Raw genomic sequence first — 18387 nt, 5'->3', positions numbered from 1 at the left:
TGCACTCACCCATTCCCTCAAACACTACCCATGTACTCATCCATGCACTCAGGCACTACCCATGCACTCCTCCATTCACCTAGACAGTACCCCTGCACTCATACAATCAGCCAAGCACTACCCATGTACTCATACAATCACTCACCCACTACTGTTACACTCATCCATTCCCTCAAACAGTACCTAAGCACTCATCTGTGCATTCTGGCACTACCCAAGTACTCCTCCAATGACCCAGGCAGTACCCCACACTCATACAATCACCCAAGTACTACCCACGCACTCCTCAAATCACTCAGGCACTACTGTTGCTCACATCCATTCCCTCAAACAGTACATATGCACTCATCCATGCACTCACACACTACCTGTGCAATCCTCTATTCACCTAGGCAGTACCCCTTCACACATGCAATCACTCAGGCACTACTGTTCACTCGTTCATTCCCTCCACTACTGTCCCATGCACTCATCCATGCACTCAGGCACTGCACATGCACTTCTCCAAATACTCAGGCAGTACCCTGGCACTCATATACCCAGGTACTACCTATGCACTCATCCAATAACTCAGAGACTACCGTTGTACCCATCCATTCCCTCAAACAGTACCTATGCACTCGTCCATGCACTCATGCACTCCTCTAATCACCCAGGCACTTACCATGCACTCCTCCAATCACTCAGGCACTACTGTTGCACTCATTAATTTCCTTCAACACTACCCATACTCTCATCCATGCACTCAGGCACAACCCATGCACTCCCCCAATCACCCAAACAGTACCCCTGCACTCATGCAATCACCCAAACACTATGTGTGCACTCCTGCAATCACTCAGACACTACTGTTGCACTCATCCATTCCCTCAAGTAATACTGATGCACTCATCCATGCACTATGGTACTACTTATGCACTCCTCCAATCACCCAAGCAGTACCCCTTCAGTCATGCAATCAGACAGGCACTTCCCATGCACTCATCCATTCACTCAGGCATTATCCTTGTATCCATCCATTCACTCGGGCACTACCCATGCACTCCTCCAATCACCCAGGCAGTACCCCTGAACTCATGCAATCACCCAAGCACTACCCATAAACTCATGCATGCACTCAGGCACTACTGTTGCACTCATCCATTCCCTCAAATGCCACCCATGCACTCATCCATGCACTCAGGCACTACACATGCACTTCTCCAAACACTCAGGCAGTACCCCTGAACTCATGCAATCACCCAAGTACTACCCATACACTCATGCATGTACTCAGGCACTACTGTTTCACTCATCCATTCCCTCAAATACTACCCATGCACTCATCCATGCACTCAGGCACTACACATGTACTTCTCCAAACACTCAGGCAGTACTCTGGCCTCATACAAACACCCAGGTACTACCCATGCACTCATCCAATCACTCAGGCACCACCGTTGTACCTATCCATTCCCTCAAACAGTACCTATGCACTCATCCATGCACTCATGCACTACCCATGCACTCATCTAATCACCCAGGCACCTCCCATGCACTCCTCCAATCACTCAGGCACTCTTCCAATTACACTCATGCATGCACTTCTGTTGCACTCATCAATTCCCTCAAATACTACCCATGCACTCACCCATGCACTCAGGTACTACCTATGCACTCTCCAATCACCCAGGCGGAGCCTCTGCATTCATGCAATCAGTCAGGCACTACCCATGCACTTATGCAATCACTCAGGCAATACTGTTGAACTCAAACATTCCCTCACACACTACCCATTCACTCATCCGTGCACTCAGTCACATCCCATGCTCTCATGTAATCACCCATGCACTACTCTTGTACTCAGCATTCTCTCAGAACCTACCCATGCACTCATCTATTCACTCAGGCATTGTCCATGCACTCATCTATTATCCCAGGCACTTCCCATGCACACATTCAATCACCCAGGCACTACCCATGCACACATGCAGTTATCCAGGCGCTACCTTTGCTCTCACCCATTCATCCAAGCACTACCTATGCATTCATCAATTCTCTCAGGCACTGTCCATGCAATCATGCAATCATTGAGGCAGTACACATGCATCTAGTCAATATCACAGACACTAACCATACACTACCTAATGAGCCATGCACTACTCTTGCAGTCATCCTACCAGCCAGTCACAAATTCTTCGAATAACTTTGGCACTATCCATTTAGTTATACAATCACACAACCACACTCATCCATTCACTCAAACCCTACTCATTTACCCATCCTGTCACTCAGACTCTACATATGGACTCATGCAATTACACAGACACTATCCATTGACTCATGTATTCATACAACATATAGCTTTTCTTTTTTAAACCAGAATGTGTGGTTCCGTAAGAACCATTTTTTTCTTCTTTTTAAAAAACTATTTTATATATATATATTTCCACAACACAAGTTTAAGAGTCCAAAGCACTCTCAGTAAGCAAATGCAAAGACCAAGATAAGAAATAGCAGGTTTATTCACACAACGAATTTCAGCACAACAGCCTTGTTCATGTGTAAATGTGCACCACACAAACTGACATTGATAAAGTTTTCGATCTGCTGACAGTCCATAAACAGTAAAAGAGGACTTGCGCGACTGAACTTCGTCGGTCATCTTAGAGTGGTGAACTTGTACTTTGAATCTAATAAACCAAAATTAATATCAACACGAGTTCAATCTGTTAATGATTACCAACAACATATATGATGAATAAAATGCAAATTAAAATAGTTTGTGGCCATGACTCGCGCAACTCTTTAAATCCATAACGGCATAGAATAATGAAACCTGCTGTCTTCTCCAAATGTAGCAAAATTCGTATAGTTACATAAATTCAGCCGGACAATGCATCAGACTGATTTGCATATGGCCATGTCTGAACTGGGGTGGCAGAGTGGGCTAAAGAACGGTGATGGATTAAACCCGGATCTGTTGACTGGGTGTGAGTGTTTGATTGGTTCAGATGCTCCGTCCATCACCACCCCCTTTTGTACCCCTTTGTTCGCCATAAGTTGGCAGTGTATGCTCAGACATGAGCCCCTTGCTCACTTTGCCACTGGATTCAAGCAAGCCCGGCTGAAGACGGCTGAAATGCCAGAAACCGGTCCTCGGAAGCTTGTTTCCGGTCCAGGGAAGGCATGGTTTGGTAGTTAGGGCTGGACTGTTCCCATGAGGCACAGGGTCAGACTGATTTGCATATGGCCATGTCTGAACAGGGGTGGCAGAGTGGGCTAAAGAACGGTGATGGATTAAACCCAGATCTGTTGACTGGGTGTGAGTGTTTGATTGGTTCAGCTGCTCCGTCCATCACCACCCCCTTTTGTTCCTCTTTCCGTGTACTGTCTGGAGATTCTCAGGACAGCACTCTTTTACAGATGTTGCATGTAACATTTTGTGTATTCACCTTTTTTTGTCCTTAAGGTATGGGAAAGAATTCCTTTTCCACACTCTCCTTTCTTTAGTGGCGTGTCTCTTCCTCTTCCTCCTGAAGGATGTCTTCCTCCTCCAGCAGATCCTGTGCTGTTGTCACTTTTAATTCTACCAATAAAACGTACAAAACCCCAAAATAAAGCTGAAAAATTGTAAGCTCCTCAAAAAGTACGGCTGTTGCCAACCACACCCAAAATTAGAAGAGAGAGGGTGGGATCTAGCAAACTTAAGGATGACAGTATCTTTAACCAATCAAATCTCTTATTTTTGCGTCGCATGGGGCGCCCGACTGCTAAGGGATTCTGCAATTTCTTTCAATTTTACATTACAACAATATTTACCACTGTTTGATAATATTTTAAAAACACATAACTGTATTTCTTTATTTCAAATAAATGAAATAAAGCTATATTAACATATAATACTGTTTAAAAAAAATGTTAGATTTGCGTCCCTTGCGCGAATCCAGAAGTAGCAATGTAAGCGCATGTTGTGGGACTCCTAAAATTACTATTAAGAAAACGAATTAATAAGTTTAGTTTATTAATATACACATTTAGTAACTATTTTAACAAACCTCTTACCTTGAACTTAATTTTATTATTGTGTACATTTATGAAAATGATGTATATGAAAAATCACACTGGAGCCGTGTTTCGTATGCGGATCCATAACTAACACCTGGCAATGTACAGAGCTTTGTGTCCGGGCACGTTTTTATTTAAAAAAATAAATAATAAAAAATATATATATATATGCATACGCCGCCACTATTTCCTGCTGTGCCTGTGAAATAAAGCTTACCTTTGGACTCCCCTTGTGGAAAAGTAAATTTTGCCATGTTCTGTGTCCCTACGCGTCCTCCATCATATGTTATGTGTGCATGATTAATATGCATATGTATTCCCCATGTTCGATTAAAGACGCAATTACAGTTGTGTCCATCTCTAGTATGTCAGTTTCCAGTTCTCGTGAATACTACGAATATCAGGCCTATGTAAAGCTACGTTGCCACGTTTCTCAGTGTGCACGTTATTCCATTGTAAAGTCCCCGTTTCTAGGCCTCAAAAGGGCCTGGACACCAGATTCAGCTTCTGTCTCCTGAGCCTCGCTGAGGAGCGATACAGCCCCCACCTGTATCCCTGACCCTTCACTTACTTCCTGCCTCACAGTGCCCGGTTCAGCCTGGCTCTGCCTCTGAGTCTGCCAAGAGTATGTTATGATTCTAGTTATCAGTCCAGCCCTCCTTCTCTGCATTCCTAAGCTACTGAATCGCATCAATAGTTTCCGTCATTGTCTAGCCTTTACGTCTCCATGTAAGAGAAATACTGCATTTAATGGTCATTTAATATTCTTCATCACGCACTACATGTAGAATAATGCATGCTCCAGTCTTAGAATCAAGTTAGCCTCTCCCCTCCTGACTCTTAGTTTATATCAACATGTTCTCTAAACATCAGATACTAGATATTGTTTAGGTACATGTCGCCCTGACTCTCCAGACTTCAGTCTCTGCTCCTAGCACAGAGTTCATAGCCCCCAGCTTCTCCTAGTAACACGTCATTGTCAGTTTGCGCGCACCATTAGGTTAGAGGTCCCGGCTCCTTAGGTAGCCCCCTCCATGTTTCCGCCCCATTTATGACATATTCTGTTACGTTTACATCACATGTCTATGTATACGCCTCTTGTTACACCTACTTTCACCCTTATCTTTCGTGACTGCTATTGACCACACCCACTGCTCCGCCTATCGTATGTATTGTAATGCAACTGTTTTAGTATATATGTTCGTGTATTGTTATTAAATGTTAGCGCGCTCATCCCAGATCCTGCCCGGCAGCTGTCGGGGCCCCCCTGCCGGGCTCTGCCATCCTATTCCTATGCAGGTTGTCCTGTTCCTGTCCTTTATGCTGTAATAAACCTGCAAACTCCTACTACCTCGAATCTTGACTCTTATTTATTGAGCTATCTGTTATTGCTATGCCTAGTCAAACCTAGATCCGGTATTATTTATTTATATACCACATAATGGCGCCCGAATAGGGACTTGCCCTTTCCCCACGCGTCGGTGAAGCCACGCCAGCCCCCTGACCCTCTGCAGTCGTGACGGAACTCTTCTGCGCACCGGCAGATATTTCTGCTTTAAGTATCCCTCAGGCCCACGGAGGAGACGGAGGAGGCGGTCCAGCATCCAGACGAGACGGTGGAGGAACGCGGCGAGTCCCGACCAGAGCCCAAGCCGAGAGTCCAAGGTCCGAGGTATCCGGTGGCCCACCCGTAACAGAAGTCCGAAGTTCGTCCGTCCGGCGTTGAAGCAGTCCAGTCCAGTCCGAGGCCTTCCGTTCTTGCTGCCCGGTGAGTACCGTTGCTGGGGTAGTATCTAGACAGGGTCAATCTAATTGACTCTGGTCCGTGGGTTGGTGGTACACAGACCCACAAAACGAAGTGTCCACTTCGGTGGATGCGGGTCCTGACGTGTCTCTGTATGAGACCGGTAAGTTTCGTACTGTTTCAGCAGTGCATCTAGTTTCTGTTCTAGTCAGTTCTGTTCTCGAGAAAATTCATGTATTCTGTTTTCCGTATTCCAGGTAGTATTCTGTTCGAACTGTTATTTTAAATGTTCTTCATGTACTTTAATGTCGTGGTATGAGTGTGAAGTAATTATCGTGTTTATTGTGTATTGTGTTGTGTCCAGATTATAGTTCAGTCATGCCGCTCTTTTCAAAACTGCGTCAGTTAAAAACCAGAAAAGGTCTGCTAGAAGCAGCAGTTCCTGTTCCGCCTAGGGACAGTCCAGGTCATTTTATGTATCAGAAGCATGGCATAAGCGCCATATTGTATCTAGATTTATGGGTAGAGTATACCAAAGGTTTGGAAGAAAAGTATAGATGGCCCGTATCAGGTACGTGGGATGCCGAGTGCATCATGAGAGTAGAAGAAGCATTATGGAAAAAGAAAGCCAGACAGTCACAGAAAGATGCCATCGAGTTATGGCGCAAAGAATCTCATAAAAGAACCGAAAAAGAAATCAGAAAGTCAGAACTAAGTAGAGAATCCTTGGAACGAGCCCAAGAAAGGGAATTAATCGAGATTGGTGAACGAGTTAAAACCGAACAGTCAGACAGACAGAGGCATGCTCTTATTAAGGGTATGTATCCTCTTCTTGCCGAGGGCTTGCCAAAAGCGACCCCAGAGGCATCCAGTAATTTCCCGCCACCACTAGTTCCGACCAAGCTACGTCACAAACCGACCGCAGCTGATATTTTCATTTCGTCCTATTTGGACGACACAGTCCCAGAATATGCAAATCCTGTTCCTGCTCCGCCAGTCCCTGTAAATCAGGCACTTCCCGCTCCTCCAGACACCGGAGTACCTGTTACGGTACCCCCGGTCCAGCCCGCCATACAAGTCCAGCCTGCATTTCCATTTCCCACTCTGCCAGGACGAAGAGCATCAGTAGACGACTCTAGTTTAGGGGCCGCAGGGGGAGGTCCTCCAGGAACCCCGCCGCCACACAAGCGTTTAACGTTAGCCGAATTACATGCACAAGCGTCACAGCGTACGCCCAGATATCAGTCTGTTGCAGAAATAAGAAAAGCCCTTACCGAATGTGGCTATGATCCAGTCCCAGGCGAGGATAATATGGTTTTATATTCATTACGCGTGAGAAAGGTGACCGAGTATCTAGTCACCCTACCAGATATGAAAGAAGATCTAGACAGAATATATCGTTTCATCCGTACAGGGGATGATCCAGAAAGTATTAGTGAAGTCATGTCTCAAAGGAAAGCTGAGATCCAGCTCATGTTATTAAAGTTCCTGATTAATTGTCTAATAAGAGAACAAGATTCCCCGACTAAAGATCAGGCCGAAATGAAAATCCTGACAAGGTGGAGTGATAATATAGCCGAGGGTAAGCATAAGACCATCAGTAGTATAGAGAGTATGTACAAGAAGATTCGTAAAGAAATAATAAGGATACACGAACAACGCAAAGAAGCACAAGTAAGCGAGAAAGAAAATGACTCTTCTACTGAAGAGGTAGACGACGAGAATCCCGCCAGAATAGCGTATGTAGGAAAATCTAGATTTCCAGATCGCCATTTGCGCCTAGAACACAAGTCAGTTTTACATCATCCAGCACCAGAACCAGGTTCCCTAGAACAAGTATTTCAAGCTACCGATCACATTCTGAAATCACGAATCGGTTATAGCGAGTTAAGTACCATGCATGAACAAGAACTAGTCCGATCAGCAGTCCGATGGATTACTGATTCTACCACTTTTCCAGACGAAATAGTGGCACAAATGTTTCTGAAATTGCCCCCAGCCGAGCAACGACTGGTGGGTATGTATATGATCCAGCACCTCATTACATTGTATGAGGATCAACATTCTGATCCAGGTCCGTTACACGATGTCCTGAACGAGTTACTCCAGTACAAATGGAAAGGTTTAGGTACCGATTTGATTAGTGTCATTCTAGAACAGCGCCACAAATACAGAACGTTTCTGAACCCACATTTTGTTCACGTCTCACCCCCAGAAAGTAAACCCTTTTACATAGACAGACAGAATCCGTTACGAGAAGTACATCCAATTAAGACAGACGGTGGTGAGATGCAACGAGTGTTTGTTTACACCCCGATCACAAAGATGGAACTCTTAGAGATGAAAAAATTAATTCCCTGTCATGACAAAGATCCAGCAGGGTTCCACCGAGAATTAAAAGACATGCTCCGTATGGGAGAATACACGTATCCAGATATTATTAAAATGTTAAAAGTCTTATTGCCCGCAGGGGTATATGAGAAACTCAAAGAAAAAGAATGGGAGGTGGGAGAGAAAAAGATCGATTGGACAGTCCTAGAAGCTGAAGACAAGGCACGAGTACCAGGTACCGGTCTTGGAGATAAATGTAAAGAATTACCAGAATTATTAATACAAGTTTTGCCTAGGTTATTGACAACTAGAAAAGAAGACTGGGATGCAATCTCAGCCTGTAAACAGAAACAAGACAAAGATATTAGTGATTATTATTCCAGATTTGAGAAATGTTTTACCATAAACAGTGGCCTCAAGACAAGTAGCGAATCATACCCTCATCTTTTTGTTACTAAATTAGTCGAGAATTCAAGTCCACAAATTAAAAACCGAGTTTTGAAAGTCGAAAGTACCTGGCAAGCTAATACCCCGTCCCAAATGTTACAGATGCTTCAATATCACCAGAATAGAATCAGAGAAGAGCAAGATCACGAGAGAAAACGTATGAAAGACACGAAAATGAAAGTACTAGTTGCACAATCTGTTCCTCAAGACAGTCAGAAGAGGGGACCAAATCAAGCCAGTCATCCTGCAGCTCCCGTTAAAGGAAACTGCAATTATTGTAAACAGCCAGGTCATTTTATAAACGAGTGTGCAGTTCTGAAACACAACATAGCTACCGGTAAGACTAAAGAAAGACCACGTCCGCCTAGACAAGAACAAGTTACACAGACTCCTCAGTCACAGAATGCACAACAGACAGTTACTGTACCGCAGCCTATCGCTGCAACACAGCATGTTACACAGCAGATGTACCAGTATGCACAGTCTGAGTATCCAGAGTATCAACCGTATTCATGAAACAGCCTAGAGAGGGAGGTAGGCTTGCCTCTCATCGAGATACCTGTAGATCAAGAAGGTCCCTATGTCCACAGTCAAGTATTAGGGAAAGATAGAAAGTTTCTGATTGATACAGGGGCAAGTAGGACCACTATAAGTCACGCCGAAGTTCCAGGGGCTCCGCTCTCAGGCTCTAGAAATGTTTCCCTTGGATTTTCAGGAAAACCTATTGTAAATGAAATATCAAAGCCAGTTACTCTAGAAGTAGGTCCATTGTCCCGCACTACTGACCTGTTACTTACTAAGTCATGTCCAGAAAATCTATTAGGCATTAAGACACTGAAAGAGTTAGGTGCAGTTATATGCTGTTCCCCAGAGGGAATACGATTGTTCCTACGTGACTTCAAGGGTCACTATGTATTACGAGATTTTGATCCGAGATTGTCTAATGTTCCGCAGCATCTATGGGCGCAAGGTCCAACTGATGTTGGCTTTATGCAAATCACACCCCATCGTGTGACTCTCAAGCCAGGTGTAGTCCTGCCACGAATAAGACAGTACAGATTGCCATCTGAGGCTGTAGCAGCCTTATCCAAAATTATTGACGAGCTCATGGCTCAAGGAGTAGTTGTAGAAACTGACTCCAATGTATGCAATTCTCCGATCATTCCTGTTATGAAACGTACTGATCCAAATGCACCTCCAGTATATCGTTTAGTGATTGACCTTCGAGAACTTAATAAATGTATTATTCCCCAGTACCCAGTTGTCCCAGATATCTCTTCCCTGTTGACAGCCATTGATTCCGAAGCCACATTTTTTACAGTCATAGACCTCAAGAATGCGTTTTTCAGTGTCCCCATTCATCCAGACAGCCAGTTTCTTTTCGGATTTTGTTTAAATGGAAGGAGCTATATGTTCACACGCGCTCCTCAAGGTTTCACAGAAAGTCCTAGTATTTACAGTCAAGCACTCAAGAGACAACTAGACAACATTCACATGCCAACTGACACTGCCCTGCTCCAGTATGTCGATGATCTACTGATCACAGCCCGTTCTGAACGTGCTTGCGAGCGAGCCTCACTTACAGTCTTGTATTTCCTAGCCGAGATGGGACACAAGGTGTCCCCTTCGAAGCTTCAATTCTGTGTCCAGCAAGTGGTCTACTTAGGACACTTACTGTCCAAGAGGGGTAGGCAGTTGACACCAGACCGTATCCAGTTAATAGCGAGTCTTCCTCAGCCCAAGACCCAGAAGGAGGTACGTGCTTTTATTGGCCTTACTTCTTATTGCAGACAATGGATTCCTCAGTATGCATTCCTAGCTAAACCACTGATACAGTTAACGACACAGGAGGCAGCCGTATCGACTGTCCTCCCTTGGACATCTGAACATGCACTTAGTTTCAATGAGTTAAAGAAAGCCCTATGTTAAGCTCCAGTTCTAGCAACACCGAACTACAGTAAGTCTTTTACACTTTTCGTCACAGAACGCGAAGGTACAGCATTATCTGTCCTCACACAAGATCAAGCAGGACAATACAAGCCTTGTGCTTATTTTTCGAGCACATTAGATCCTGTAGCCCAGGCTCTGCCTGCGTGCCTTAAGTCAGTTGCAGCCACAGCACTTGCTATCAGACAAAGTGATTCCATAGTATTAGGACACTCCCTGACAGTACAAGTTCCACACTCCGTGGAAGTTCTTTTAAACCGAACACAGACTCAGCACTTGACTATTGCACGATTGACAGGTTATGAACTGACACTGTTCCAGCCACACATAGAAATCAGACGCTGCAACGTTTTAAATCCTGCTACATTGTTACCATCAGTTACTTCGAATTCTGCCACACACGACTGTGTGGAAGTAGTTAACATCATGACAAAGCCAAGACAAGATCTGACAGATATTCCATTACCAGATCCAGACCTGACACTTTATGTGGATGGTTCATGTATGAGAACAAGTACAGGAGAACTAGTAGCCGCGTATGCAGTGACTACTGACACTGAAGTTATTGAAACACACCGTATTGACACCCTGTCTGCTCAAGCAGCAGAGCTAGTTGCTCTGACACAAGCCTGCATACACGCTAAAAACCTGAAAGTTAATGTTTACACAGATTCACGTTACGCATTTGGAGTCGTACACGACTTTGGAGTGCTCTGGCAGGAGAGAGGTTTCATGACTTCTCATGGAACCAAGATTCAGCATGGTCTCCTTATTCAAGCTCTGTTAGATGCAATACATTTACCGACATCCATTGCTATCATGAAGTGCAAAGCACATACGAAAGTTACTGACACTATTTCTCAAGGTAATGATCTAGCAGATCGCACAGCCAAGCTTACAGCTCAGACACCAGACATTCCAGTTAATAAGACACCGACACACACTCCAGATCCGACTACATGTATGACAGTTAAGGACCCTACTCAAGATGTCATAGATATCCAGTTACATGCTACTCCCAATGAAATCAAGAAATGGTCCGAACAAGGAGGGGTCCAGACAGATCAAGGATGGTTAACGAAGGGTAGAGCCACATGGTTTCTCCCCGACTCCATGGTTCAAGTCATTATCAATACCGCACATAGTCCAGCACATTTAGGAGAAAAAGCAATGTTAGACAGTATCCAGAACATTTGGTTCAACAAGCATTTACGAGCTGCAGCCAAGCAGAAAGTCCGTACCTGTATGATATGTTGTCAGTTTAATCCAGGTAAAAGTGTCCCGGTGGAACAAGGTGGATTCCAACCTCCTGACCACCCTTTTGAAGTCCTCCAAATGGATTATATTCAGATGGAGCGATGTCGAGGTTTCAAGTATGTCCTTGTAGTTGTATGCGCTTTGTCCAGGTGGACGGAGGCATATCCAGTTCCAGACTACACAGCCGCGACCACTGCCAAGCAGTTGGTTCGTGAGTTCTTCCCCCGTTACGGACTCCCTAGGGTCGTATATTCTGACAACGGCCAGCCATTCTCATCTGAACTCATGAAACACGTTTCCCTTTTGTTAGGGTACCAGTGGAAGTTCCATTGTGTACGCCATCCTGAAGCAGCCGGTCTCGTAGAGAGACATAATCAGACCCTGAAAATTCGAATTGCAAAAGTTTGTCAAGAGAAAGGTGTGGACTGGCTAATAGCTCTGCCGGTCGCCCTGTTCTATATGCGCATGGTCGCACATTCCAGATCAGGTCTGTCCCCGTATGAGGTCGTTTTCGGCCGCCCCCCTAACATGTGGGGTACTCCTAGACCCCGAATTATTACCGATGTTTCAAGTAATATGCTGACAGATTGCCTAGCTTCCTTGATGTCTGCCCTCAACTCTTGTCGTTCACAGGTTGCCGCCGCATTTCCAGACAATACCGAGGTGGCACCGCATGAAATCGTTCCCAGATCCATGGTCCTAGTGCGAAATTTCGATCGTTCAAGTCCGCTGGAGCCTCGCTGGAAGGAGCCCCGACAGGTCCTCCTGGCCACCCGCACAGCCGTGAAGTTGGAGGGACGCAAAGGCTGGGTGCATCTTTCGCATATCAAAAGGTTTTATGGATTGAAACCAATTTCAAAGAACATTTCCGAGGATTTAAAGGACTGCCAAAGTACTATTCTTAAGGACTGTCCCGCAAAAGACACTGATACTGCACCCTCCCTGTTAGAGACAACTCCGCAACAGGAGTATAAGAAAAAGTTAAGGTCTAGTAAAATAAGTCAGCCAGTTTGATTGTCTAAGTCCTCCCCTAGGTGAAACGGTTAGACCGGTTTCTGACATGTATAAAATAGACCCCCATAGTGAGAGAGTTAGTCAAAACTCAATCCGATGTATCGTTTTTCTATGTTTCATATTATTTCTCAGTATTATGATTTCCTGCACCAGTTATGCGTTTTACCTGTATTTTCCAGTTTCTCATGTAAATAAGTCTTCTAATGTTACAGTAGAGCACACGTTTAGTGATCTGCCTCCTCATGAACTCTCTTACCGCCTCGCTATGCGTAACAATTCTTTTATCCGCATGTTACATTATTCACACCAGACCAGCAATGCCACTAATTGTTGGGTGTGTGGTCGACTCCCCCCTTTCCAGACCCCGAAGGGAGTTCTGCCACTCTTTCCTTATCCATTTTCACATAATGGTTCGTGTGGAGCATGGTCCACGTTAACGTCATCTTCAACAGATATGTCTTTTCTTAACAGTACATGTTTCCCAGACAAGCAAGGTCTTCCCCACAGAACAGGGTTAGATCTAGAAAACGAAGTTTACAATTTAGGTAATTATTCTTCGAATTTCATGGTCCTGAATGTTCAGTCTGATTCCACTCCAGACTTACCTGCTATTTCAGTACTACCAGTCAAAGGCGAATTATGTGTCCGAAATAATGGTTCCGTACATGTAGGACACAGCGATTGTACTACTATTGTCACGTATAGTGACAGTGGGAAATCTATTTTCAAAGCTTCACGTCATTCTTATTTTGTTTGTGGTCAGACCGCATATGTTCGTCTGCCCCTCGATTGGGAGGGAACCTGTTACATTGCCTTCCTACTGCCACCTGTTTTCCTAGCTCCATCTGATTATCATAGAAACACACGTCTAGTACACCTTAGACATAGAAGGGAGATTGAGTCCCCAATTGTCGATTATACTGAAACTGCTCTAGAACAGTATACAGATTTCAATAGAGGTTTCTTCTTCTTTATAGGACCTATCCAGAATAGTAAGCTAATTCGTAGGTTAACCAGAACCCTTGAAGCAGTAGTTAATGAGACTGCCTCTGCCCTAGGTAACTTAACTGAAGAGCAATCTGCTATGAGATTTGTCGTTTTACAGAATCGTCTCGTCCTTGACGTCATATTGGCCGATAGGGGCGGGGCCTGTAGAGTCATCGGATCTAGTTGCTGCATTTTCATTCCTAATAACGCGCCGTCTGTTTATTCAGCTATAACCAGACTTCATAAAATTGCCCATCTGTTACACCAAGACCCAGGCACCTGGACATGGTCCGGTTGGTTCTGGAATATAATTTCTGCTTGGGGATGGAAAGTCTTGTCCTTTCTAGGTATTGCAGTAGCAATCATATTCAGTTGCTGTCTCTGCATACAATGTGGCCCTGCGATTTTCGGCATTTGTGCTACCTCTTGTATTCCTAGTCCCAAGCCCCGTTCTAAATCCCGTTCCAAGAAAATTCGAGACGAGCAAATGATACTGTATGAAATGATAGATGGTATCATGAATATTGATGTTTCCTGATGGAAACGTAGTGACAAGGAGGGAATGTGGAAAAGTAAATTTTGCCATGTTCTGTGTCCCTACGCGTCCTCCATTATATGTTATGTGTGCATGATTAATATGCATATGTATTCCCCATGTTCGATTAAAGACGCAATTACAGTTGTGTCCATCTCTAGTATGTCAGTTTCCAGTTCTCGTGAATACTACGAATATCAGGCCTATGTAAAGCTACGTTGCCACGTTTCTCAGTGTGCACGTTATTCCATTGTAAAGTCCCCGTTTCTAGGCCTCAAAAGGGCCTGGACACCAGATTCAGCTTCTGTCTCCTGAGCCTCGCTGAGGAGCGATACAGCCCCCACCTGTATCCCTGACCCTTCACTTACTTCCTGCCTCACAGTGCCCGGTTCAGCCTGGCTCTGCCTCTGAGTCTGCCAAGAGTATGTTATGATTCTAGTTATCAGTCCAGCCCTCCTTCTCTGCATTCCTAAGCTACTGAATCGCATCAATAGTTTCCGTCATTGTCTAGCCTTTACGTCTCCATGTAAGAGAAATACTGCATTTAATGGTCATTTAATATTCTTCATCACGCACTACATGTAGAATAATGCATGCTCCAGTCTTAGAATCAAGTTAGCCTCTCCCCTCCTGACTCTTAGTTTATATCAACATGTTCTCTAAACATCAGATACTAGATATTGTTTAGGTACATGTCGCCCTGACTCTCCAGACTTCAGTCTCTGCTCCTAGCACAGAGTTCATAGCCCCCAGCTTCTCCTAGTAACACGTCATTGTCAGTTTGCGCGCACCATTAGGTTAGAGGTCCCGGCTCCTTAGGTAGCCCCCTCCATGTTTCCGCCCCATTTATGACATATTCTGTTACGTTTACATCACATGTCTATGTATATGCCTCTTGTTACACCTACTTTCACCCTTATCTTTCGTGACTGCTATTGACCACACCCACTGCTCCGCCTATCGTATGTATTGTAATGCAACTGTTTTAGTATATATGTTCGTGTATTGTTATTAAATGTTAGCGCGCTCATCCCAGATCCTGCCCGGCAGCTGTCGGGGCCCCCCTGCCGGGCTCTGCCATCCTATTCCTATGCAGGTTGTCCTGTTCCTGTCCTTTATGCTGTAATAAACCTGCAAACTCCTACTACCTCGAATCTTGACTCTTATTTATTGAGCTATCTGTTATTGCTATGCCTAGTCAAACCTAGATCCGGTATTATTTATTTATATACCACACCCTCTAAGCCCCTGCCTGCTTTTTTGGGAGTAGGGTGTTCTGTGATGGATTTTGCGCTGGCTAGTAGCGCAACGCTGGGTGCCCCTGTCGCACAAGAGGCCCGGAATTTGCTGGCTTTGCTTCGCGGCAGTTTCACGAGTTGAGGGATCGACTACTCCAGTGTCCACCACAACGCCTTGGAGGGACCGACTAGGTCCGAGGTATTTACCCTGGGAGGGCCGCGTGCACTGCACAAATGGCCCCTGTCAAGTTTTCTCCAGTGCCAAATGGTTGCGACAGTCCGAGGGGACCAGAGGGGACACTTTGTGACATCGGATACAGCACGAGTAAGCCCGTTTGAAGTTTATTTTTCGCTCCATTAACTGACATTTTTTTGACCTCCGTCATCACCAAACAGAGTGTGTATTCTACAGCATTCTGGGAGCTGTAGGAAGTATTGGACTCCAGCTAATCAGCAGGTGTTGGATATTCCGGCGGGGAGGAGCGACACACCTCTTTTTAATCTATGAAGGTGAGCGGGACTGACAAGCATTCTATCTGTGAATGGGCGCTGATGAGGGCAAATTCACTCGCCCGAAATGCATACGCCGCCAGTATTTCCTGCTATGCCTGTGAAATAAAGCTTACCTTTGGACTCCCCTCTGGGCCCCTGCCTGCTTTCTTGGGAGTAGGGTGTTCTGTGATTTTATATATATATAGGCAATCTTAAAAAAAAAAAAACCAGAGCAACTCGTGATTTTGAATATATATATATATATATATATATTCACTGAAAAAACCATAGGTTATAGACCATATATAGTTAGGAATTAGCATTTACAAAACCTTGAAAATTCACTGAAAAAACCATAGGTTATAGACCATATATAGTTAGGAATTAGCATTTAAAAAACCTTATTTTACTCACACAAAACCATTGAAATTCCATATATAGTTAGTTGTACTAACTATATATCGCGCACCCGCAATCCACTGCTGATCATGTCACATATTACATCATTCATGACATGGTCAGTGATATCACTGATGACATCACTGATGACATCTCAAATGACATCACTGATGACATCACTGATGACATCTCAAATGACATCACTGATGACATCTCAAATGACATCACTGATGACATCACTGATGACATCTCATTTGACATTACTGATCACATCACTGATGACATCATTCATGTGATAATACATGTATGGTTTTTTCAGTGAATTTCATTGGTTTTTTAAAAGCTAATATCTATAGCTGTAAAATTTATTCTTCTTTAAATCCAAAAATATATTTTATATGTTTATTAATAATTTTTTTTTAAATATTTTTTTTGTTTCGCTCCCGTTTCGCGAACCGGGAAGCTTTCCGTTAGCTCAATTTGATGCCGCGACCCGTTAGCGCAACTGCCGCGTTAGAAATCAACATCGTGACGCGTCGCGGAAGCGCGACGTATCACGTTGTCGCGTAATGCGTCTTATGACGCGCTGCGTTAGCGCACCCGGAAGTGCTCCGGTACGCAAACCGAGGCACGAAGCGCAGCGACTCGGAAGCGATCCGGGGCGCGTTCCGCAGCGCGTAACATAAGCGTGAGAGGTCATGTGACTTGTTAATAAAACTTTTCATTGGTTCATTTAACTTTTGGTTTCATAATCATGTAAGGCTAGGTCAGGTGACCTAAAAATAACACTTTTCATTGGTTTAGAACTATTGTTTTTCCCAAATGATGAAAACCCCTCCTTCTTTCCTCACTCTGACTTTCATCATTGTGAGAGGAAGACCTTTATTCATAGTAGAGCAATGGCTTCAGTAGTTGCTTCAGCTGGTGCACCCCCACCACCACCTCCACCTCCTCATGGGAAGAGAGGACCACCTCCCCAGGTCATCACCAACACAGAGGAGGAAGAGGAAGAAATAGAGGAAGAGGAGAGAGAAGGACCACAGTTCTTGGAAGAGGTGCCCCGGGTTTCCCATAGGAAAGCCAGTTTCATTTGGCAGTTTTTTTCAATCCCTCCAGGGCAGAAAAAAGTAAATGCGAGGTATGTCACCTGCCTCATTTGCAAAGAGAAATTATCAAGAGGGACTGATAAAAAGTATAGCTATGGGAACTATACCATGCATAGGCACATGAACAGGTGGCATCCACTCAATTACAGCCGGGCGGAAATACGTGACATGGAACAAAACCCAACAGCAACTCCTGTGGCCAGGTCAACATCGTTAATATCATTGAGAGCAGCAGAGGCACGGGAAACCGTGCCAAACATCATGAGAATTTTGGGCATATGAAATATACTTGTCTGCACTGCGGTGCATTGATATCATGTGGTAACATGAGTATTAATTCCATCAACCTAGCTTATAACAATCATAATTGCCCTAACCGCCCCAGACAGTAATTTTTTTTTTGCTCCTGTTGAGCCCTTTTCAATGCCTGTTTTTTGTTGTTTCCCCCCCAAAAAAACCCCCCAAAAATATAAAATTGTTCAAAAAATACAAAAAAAACAAAAAATGTTCAAAAAATAAAAAAAAAATATAAAACAACAAAAACATTAAAAAAAAAGTTATTTTCAGAACTACCTCCCCTTTCAAAAAAAATTGCTAGAATGTTTAGCACTCTGGCAAGCTCTATTTCTTTTAGTTCGCTTCCCAGTTCACTTCCCGGTTCGCGAACCGGGAGCGAACCCAAAAAAAAAAAAAAAAAAAAAAAGAAGAGTAAGTATAAGGAAAGTAAACAGAGAGTGATGTTAAAAGAAAGACAGCTATAGGGAGTAAACCAGAGATACTGTTTAATAGATCTATTTACCGAAGAAAAGACGGAAGAGGGTATAATTGTGGAAAACAAAATAG

Source organism: Lissotriton helveticus, chromosome 3_1 (assembly GCF_964261635.1).
Source record: "Lissotriton helveticus chromosome 3_1, aLisHel1.1, whole genome shotgun sequence".
Lineage (NCBI taxonomy): Eukaryota > Metazoa > Chordata > Amphibia > Caudata > Salamandridae > Lissotriton > Lissotriton helveticus.
Note: the sequence above shows the minus strand (reverse complement) of the source record.